Source organism: Phyllobates terribilis, unplaced genomic scaffold, assembly GCF_046119375.1.
Source record: "Phyllobates terribilis strain yellow unplaced genomic scaffold, ASM4611937v1 Scaffold_7__3_contigs__length_470593459, whole genome shotgun sequence".
Taxonomy (NCBI): Eukaryota; Metazoa; Chordata; class Amphibia; order Anura; family Dendrobatidae; genus Phyllobates; species Phyllobates terribilis.
The window spans coordinates 332,844,442-332,853,062 of NW_027362767.1; positions in this window are offsets into that span (position 1 = coordinate 332,844,442).

Below are 8,621 nucleotides of genomic sequence, written 5' to 3' on the forward strand. Positions count from 1 at the left end.
CAATACCTGTGTAGCGGCCGAACCCTCGGGGTGCTACAGTAACACCCGCTGACACTGGTCGTGGACCCTGGGGTTCACTCCACAAAGTGGGGTGCTTTGCTGCCATGTGCCTGATCATGCTGGTGGTGGTCAGGCTGGTAGTTTAGTCACCCCTGCTGATGCTGGCATGGCAGGTGGTACAAATGGCCTTTTTGGGGTTATCAGCAGAGTCTTTATAAAAATTCCAGACTCTGGAAGACTTACCGGTTGTACTGGCAATGTCCCTCATGTTGGTGTTACGGGGAACTGTTGCACGCCTTCTGTGTAGAGATGAGCGTTGTTCTACTCGAACTGTTCGCCAATCTCAAATTCGAGCTGTTTTGGGCGGTGTTCGAGCCGTTCGGCGAACACGAACAATTTGAGAAAAATTCGGCTGTTCAAGGTTATGTTCGATAACTGTTCGTGCACCAAAATCATAACTGGATTTTTTCTCAGTAATGATGAAAATTAATGTTAATACGCAGTTTGAGTGTACAGCGGGGTGGGGGGAGGGGCAGGGGATGGATCTCTGCAGGAACAATGAAGATCTCCATTTTTTTTCTCTTTCCCACATTTACAGTGGGGAGGTGCAATCTGTCAGCCTATCAGCAGCGCACACACGGAGCGAAGTGCTTTTTTTCACACAAGCAAGGGCATGTGTCATTGGCAGTGTATGTCACATGTCCTTGCCCTATAAGACCAAGCCATTTTCCCCGTCGCCACCATTTTCTCACTGCTGCAGCTTCGTGTTAGACGGCACCGCACAATTTTCGCACAAATATACAGAAAGCTTGGGAGTAGGGAATAGTTGTGATTGCAGTCCTTTTAAGGACTAGGTTACAGCATTTCCTAGGACTTTTATCAGGCAGGTCTGTGCTCTTAAATAGATAGGTTGTGGGAGTAAAGACTAATTGTAATTGGAGTCCTTTTCAGGACTAGGTTACATCAGTTCCTATCAGTTTTTGCCAGGCAGGTCTGTGCCAGTGCTGTGCAAGTTTTTTTCACAGCATTTGGCTGAATCTAGCAAAGCTAATCCTTTTTGGCCTATTGCAGAGTGTGTTAGTCAGTGGAGTAGCCTATCTGTGTTGCAAGATATACCACCTGTGTAAAGAATACCAATTTTTTTACTGCACCTAGTGAAGTAAAATCTTTTGGGCATAGCATCATTCTATTAGTCCATCTATACTGACCTCCATCAGGTTGCAAACTGAATCTAATTTTTTTCTGCATCTAGCTCTGAAAAAATATTTGGTCTTCTAGCAGTGTGTGGGACTTGTTCTATTAGTCCACCTATACTGACCTCCATCAGGTTGCAAACTGAATATATTTTTTTCTGCATCTACCTCTGAAAAAATATTGGGCTTCTAGCTGTGTGTGGGACTTGTTGTATTAGTCCATCTATACTGACCTCCATCAGGTTGCAAACTGAAAATATTTTTTCTGCATCTACCTCTGAAAAAATATTGGGCTTCTAGCTGTGTGTGGGTCTTGTTCTATTAATCCATCTATACAGACCTCCATCAGGTTGCAAACTGAATATAATTTTTTTCTGCATCTAGCTCTGAAAAAATATTTGGCCTTCTAGTAGTGTGTGGGACTTTCTCTGTTAGTCCATCTATACTGACCTCCATCAGGTTGCAAACTGAATATATTTTTTTCTGCATCTACCTCTGAAAAAATATTGGGCTTCTAGCTGTGTGTGGGTCTTGTTCTATTAATCCATCTATACTGACCTCCATCAGGTTGCAAACTGAATATAATTTTTTTCTGCATCTAGCTCTGAAAAAATATTTGGCCTTCTAGTAGTGTGTCGGACTTTCTCTATTAGTCCATCTATACTGACCTCCATCAGGTTGCAAATTAAAAATAATTTTTATCTGCATCTACAGTACCTCTGAAAAAATATTTGGGCTTCTAGGTGTGTGTGGGACTTGTTGTATTAGTCCATCTATACTGACCTCCATCAGGTTGCAAACTGAATATATTTTTTTCTGCATCTACCTCTGAAAAAATATTGGGCTTCTAGCTGTGTGTGGGACTTGTTGTATTAGTCCATCTATACTGACCTCCATCAGGTTGCAAACTGAATATATTTTTTTCTGCATCTAGCTCTGAAAAAATATTGGGCTTCTAGCTGTGTGTGGGTCTTGTTCTATTAATCCATCTATACAGACCTCCATCAGGTTGCAAACTGAATATAATTTTTTTCTGCATCTAGCTCTGAAAAAATATTTGGCCTTCTAGCAGTGTGGGGGACTTGTTCTATTAGTCCACCTATACTGACCTCCATCAGGTTGCAAATTCAAAATAATTTTTTGTATGCATCTACCTCTGAAAAAATATTTGGCCTTCTAGCAGTGTGTGGGACTTTCTCTGTTAGTCCATCTATACTGACCTCCATCAGGTTGCAAACTGAATCTAATTTTTTTCTGCATCTAGCTCTGAAAAAATATTTGGCCTTCTAGCAGTGTGTCGGACTTTCTCTATTAGTCCATCTATACTGACCTCCATCAGGTTGCAAATTAAAAATAATTTTTATCTGCATCTACAGTACCTCTGAAAAAATATTTGGGCTTCTAGCTGTGTGTGGGACTTGTTGTATTAGTCCATCTATACTGACCTCCATCAGGTTGCAAACTGAATATATTTTTTTCTGCATCTACCTCTGAAAAAATATTGGGCTTCTAGCTGTGTGTGGGTCTTGTTCTATTAATCCATCTATACAGACCTCCATCAGGTTGCAAACTGAATATAATTTTTTTCTGCATCTAGCTCTGAAAAAATATTTGGCCTTCTAGCAGTGTGTGGGACTTGTTCTATTAGTCCACCTATACTGACCTCCATCAGGTTGCAAATTCAAAATAATTTTTTGTATGCATCTAGCTCTGAAAAAATATTTGGCCTTCTAGCAGTGTGTGGGACTTTCTCTGTTAGTCCATCTATACTGACCTCCATCAGGTTGCAAACTGAATCTAATTTTTTTCTGCATCTACCTCTGAAAAAATATTGGGCTTCTATCTGTGTGTGGGACTTGTTGTATTAGTCCATCTATACTGACCTCCATCAAATTGCAAACTGAATATATTTTTTTCTGCATCTACCTCTGAAAAAATATTGGGCTTCTAGCTGTGTGTGGGACTTGTTCTATTGATCCATCTATACAGACCTCCATCAGGTTGCAAACTGAATATATTTTTTTCTGCATCTACCTCTGAAAAAATATTGGGCTTCTAGCTGTGTGTGGAACTTGTTGTATTAGTCCATCTATACTGACCTCCATCAGGTTGCAAACTGAATATATTTTTTTCTGCATCTACCTCTGAAAAAATATTGGGCTTCTAGCTGTGTGTGGGACTTGTTGTATTAGTCCATCTATTCTGACCTCCATCAGGTTGCAAATTGAATATAATTTTTTTCTGCATCTAACCCAGCCAATAGTTTTGGCCTAATACCACAGTTTGGCCACTCAGCTCTGCTCGGTTACCATCCATTTTTTTTTTGTGCAAACAACTCCAGAGTTGTGAATTAGTTAACCACCAAAATGAGTGGAAAAAGGCCTGCTGCTGGTGGAAAGGGGAATAGGCGTGTTGGGAAGGGGAAAAAAGGTTGTGTCCGTGGGGTAGGTGTTAAAGCAACAGTAACATCTGCAGAAGAAAGACCATCTTCCAGCCAAACTAAAATGTCTACTTCTTTTAGCGGACAATGTGATAAGATCCCTTTCTTACGGCCACGCCAATCGCTACAAATTCCAGATGAGGCACAAAAACAGCAGGTGCTTCAACGGATATCAAGTGCTCCTTTAAGTGGGCTCTCCTCCACATCAACTTCAACATCACAAATACTCCAGTCCTCAAAGGTGTCACCCAAATCGCACTTGCTTCCTCACAGCTCCCAAATCTCCAGCTGCCCGTCTGAGTATGAGGTAGAACAGATGGTTGAGTCTGCAGAGCTGTTTACTCATACTATAGCCTGGGAATCAGAGGTCGACTCCAGCGCTTCTGTGAATCCAGACGAGGAAATGATCTGCACTGATGCCCAGAATCTTTATGAGTCGGATCCAGGACCAGACGCAGAAGGTTCTGACCATAATGTAGACCCTCATTCCCAAACTGTAACTCCTGTTGGTGGAGACAATGAGGAAGACGATGATAAGACTCAAATACCTGATTGGAGCGACAACTTTAGTTTTTTGTCAGGGCAGGAACAGGTTGGCTCTGAGGACGACGGGTGTGATAACACACAGGGTGATGATGATGAGGTTGGAGATCCCACTTACTGTCAACCCACAGTCAGCCAAGAGATGAGGTCAGCAGAGGAGGTGGAGGAAGATGCTAGTGACGACGAGGTCAGGTTGCGCCTTCCTGGACAGAGACGTAGTACTGGAAGCACGTCAACAACTGCATCCTCAAACACAACTCTGCCTCTCACCACAAGTCGTGGTGGCTCTTCAGGTCGCATGGGTGCTAAGCCTTGCATAGCCTGGGCATTTTTTCAGATCGATAAAGATGACCCAACTCGTGTTATCTGTAACATTTGTCAGCAAAAGCTAAGTAGAGGCCAAAAAATACATAGTTTGAGTACTTCATGCATGAACCGGCACATGGACATGAAGCATAAGTTGCAGTGGGAAGCTCAGTGTGCTACAATGCGGCCTAGCCGGCCGGGCCAACCACCGTCTGCCATATCTTGTGCATCCGCGGCCTCTTCATCCTCTGTGACTGGGGGGACAGCAGTCACACCTGTTTTGGGGCGCAGACCTGCCACCTCTTTACCCGCAACAGCCAGCGTGATTGGCAGGTCATCATTTTCTTTGGAGGTGGTAACACCAGCTGGTGTTGAGCGCTGTCCGACATCGATAGCACCACCTTTGGATCAAGGCAACCTAACATGTCCGCCTGCATCTTCTTCACAGACCGGCAGTTTGCCGGGGACACCCTTATCAACCCCGTCTAAGCACAATAGCCAGCCCTCGGTCCCTCAGATGTGGACAAGTAAAAGACCATTTCCTCCTAGCCATGAGAAAGCTAAGAGGTTGAATTTCACCATCTGCAAGCTCTTGGCTACAGAAATGCTGCCTTTCCGCCTGGTGGACACAGAGGATTTTCGAGACCTTATGTCCGTCGCAGTGCCCCAGTACCAGATGCCCAGTCGGCACTACTTCTCAAAGAAAGGTGTGCCTGCGCTCCACCAGCATGTCGCACACAACATCACCGCTTCTTTGAGAAACTCTGTGTGTGACAGGGTGCATTTCACCACAGACACTTGGACGAGTAGGCATGGACAGGGGCGTTACATGTCGCTGACTGGGCACTGGGTAACTATGGTGACAGCAGGACAAGGGGCTGCTGTCCAAGTCTTGCCGTCCCCACGAGTTGTGCGTCAATCCTCTTTATGTCAAAGTTCCTCCACTGCTTCTGCCTCCTCAACCTCCTCTCGGTCTTCCACCTGCACCCAAAGCCTGTCTGGTCATGCCACAAGCTTTCTAACTGCGCAGAAGGGATCCTGCACACCTCCTTACTATGCTGGCAGTAGGGCTCAACGTCATCAGGCGGTTTTTACTTTGAAATGTCTGGGAAATGTGAGTCACACAGCTGAGGAGTTGTGGTCAGCTCTGGAGAACCAATTTCATGAATGGCTGTCTCCACTGGACCTGAAACCAGGGAAGGCCGTGTGCGACAATGCTGCAAACCTGGGTGCGGCCCTTCGCCGGGGCAATGTCACACACGTGCCTTGTATGGCTCACGTGTTGAACCTGGTTGTCCAGCAATTTTTAGCCCACTATCCCAGACTAGATGACCTTCTGCAGAGGGCACGGTCGCTGTGTGCTCACTTCCGCCGTTCGCATCCCGCAGCTCAGCGACTTACATCTCTACAGAAGTCGTTGGGCCTGCCACTTCACCGGCTAAAATGCGATGTGCCTACCCGGTGGAATTCAACTCTGCACATGTTGCAGCGACTGTGGCAGCACCGACAAGCCCTGGTGTAATACGTTCTGACGTATAGCCTGGGCCAACGAGATCCAGAGGTGGGGCAAATCACACTGGAGGAGTGGTCTCAGATCAGGGACCTATGCACCCTTCTGCACAGTTTTGAAATGGCGACGAAGATGTTTAGTGCTGATGATGCCATTATCAGCATGACTATTCCGGTGATTTACATGCTGGAGCACATGTTAAACAGAATTCGGAGTCAGGTGGTGGCACAAGAGGAGGTGGAGGAAGTAGAGGAGGAGGAGTTGTATGCGGAAGGGCTAACATCTGCAAGGTCCAGACGGTCAGCATCACCAAGGCGGCAGGCATGTGAGGGTGGGGGAGATGGTTTTACCAGGGCGCATGGTAGCAGCCAAACTAGTGAGGAAGGTGCAGGAGCCCAGGAAGAAGTGGAGGACGAACTGATGGAAGACTCATCAGATGAGGGAGACCTTGATCACATTTCTGTTGTGCGAGGTTGGGGGGAGAGGACAGAGGAAGGAAGCATGATTGTTACCTCGCCACCAACACAACAGGGACTTGGTGCTCCTGGATGCGCAACACACATGAGTGCCTTCTTGCTGCACTACCTGCAACATGACCCTCGAATTGTGAGAATTAGAAATAATCCTGACTACTGGGTTGCCACACTGTTAGATCCCCGGTACAAAAGTAAATTTGCCGAAATTATTCCTGCCATAGAAAGGGATGCACGCATGCAGGAGTATCAGCAGAGACTGTTGCAGAATCTTACATGTGCTTTTCCACAAAACACCAGTGGTGCACGTAGTGAATCTCACAGTTCCAACTTGCCAACCGTGGGACCGTCAAGTGTTCAGCACTCAAACCGTAACAGAACCACAGTATCTGCTGGTAACATCAATTTTGCGGAATCATTTCACCACTTTTTTAGCCCATCCTTTGCAAGGCCACAGGAGACAAGAAGTCTGACACATAGTCAACGCCTAGAGACGATGGTACAGGAGTATCTCCAAGTAAACATTGAAGCCACGACTGTGTCACTGGACCCTTGCTCTTTTTGGGCTTCCAATCTGGATAAATGGCCGGAGCTAGCCACTTACGCCTTGGAGATCTTGTCATGCCCCACAGCCAGCGTTCTGTCTGAACGTGTGTTCAGCGCTGCTGGTGGTGTGCTGACAGATAAGCGCACGCGGCTCTCCACTGATAATGTAGACAGACTCACGTTCATAAAGATGAACAAATCATGGATCCGAAACGACTTTTCTACCCCTGTGTCATCCTGGGGAGAGTAAAAGCTTGATGATTGGTTAAAATCACCCTACCAACCGTTTTAAGCTTTCAAATTACTAATCATGTTTATCTGTATCTTGACTGGAAAATAATTTGGGCTTTGTAGCAGTGTGCAGCACTGATCCTATTAGGCCATCTATAATAAGCTCCACCAGATTTAAAATTAAAAATAATTTTTAGCTGCATCTAGCCCGGAAAATAATTTTGGGGCTCCGAGATGCGCAAGACACATAAGTGCCTTCTTGCTGCACTACCTGCAGCATGACCATCATATTGTCAGAATTCTAAGTAATCATGACTACTGGGTTGCCACACTCTTAGATCCCCCAAACTTTTCGATCAACCTTTTCATTTTAATAAAGACCAAAAAAATGGTCATTTTTGAAATTATAAGCATTAGCAGGTTGTTAGAAACTGAAATCAAACAGTTTTCAACTCAAAACTTTATTCTAGGTGATGTTACATTTTCACATAGGACCCCTTGTTCGAAAGGAGCTTCTGAACTCTCTTGTCCATTGAATTTGTCAGGTTTTGGATGGTTTCTGCTTCAATTGTTTTGCATGAGGACAGAATACCCTCCCAGAGCTGTTGCTTAGATGTGAACTGCCTCCCGCCATCATAGACACTCCTTTTAATGATGCTCCAAAGGTTCTGAATGGGGTAGAGGTCAGGGGAGCATGGGGGTCACACCATAAGTTTGTCCCCTTTTATGCCCATATCAGCCAGAGATGCAGATGTTTTATGTGCAGCATGAGATGGTGCATTATCATGCAGAAAAATGATCTTGCTGTGAAATACACGGTTCTTCTTCTTGAACCATGGCAGGAAGTGCTGTTTGAGAAAATCCACATACATTATGGAGTTCATCTTTACCGCCTTCAGGGATCCTAAAGGGGCCGACAATCTCTCTCCCCATGATTCCAGCCCAAAACATTACTCCACCTCCTCCTTGTTGGCGCTGTAGCCGTGTTTGCGTGGGGTGTCCATCAACCATCCATCCTCCACTCCATCCATCTGGACCATCGAGCGCTGCACGGCACTCATCCGTGAACAAAACAGTTTTGAAATCAGTCTTCATGTAATGTTTGGCCCACTGGAGCCGTTTCTGCTTCTGTGAAGTGGATAGAGGAGGTCGACAGGATGGCGTATGCACAGCTGCAAACCTCTGAAGGACCCTGCATCTTGTTGTTCGGGGGACGTTGGAGGCACAAGCAGCTTCAAAAACTTGTCTGCTGCTATGACAAGGCTTTTTTGCCGCTGCTCTTTCAACCTGACGTAATTGCCTGTAGGAAAGAGTCCTCAATTTGCCCTTATCAGCACGCACACGTGTGTACTGTGAATCAGCTACATACTTCTTGATTG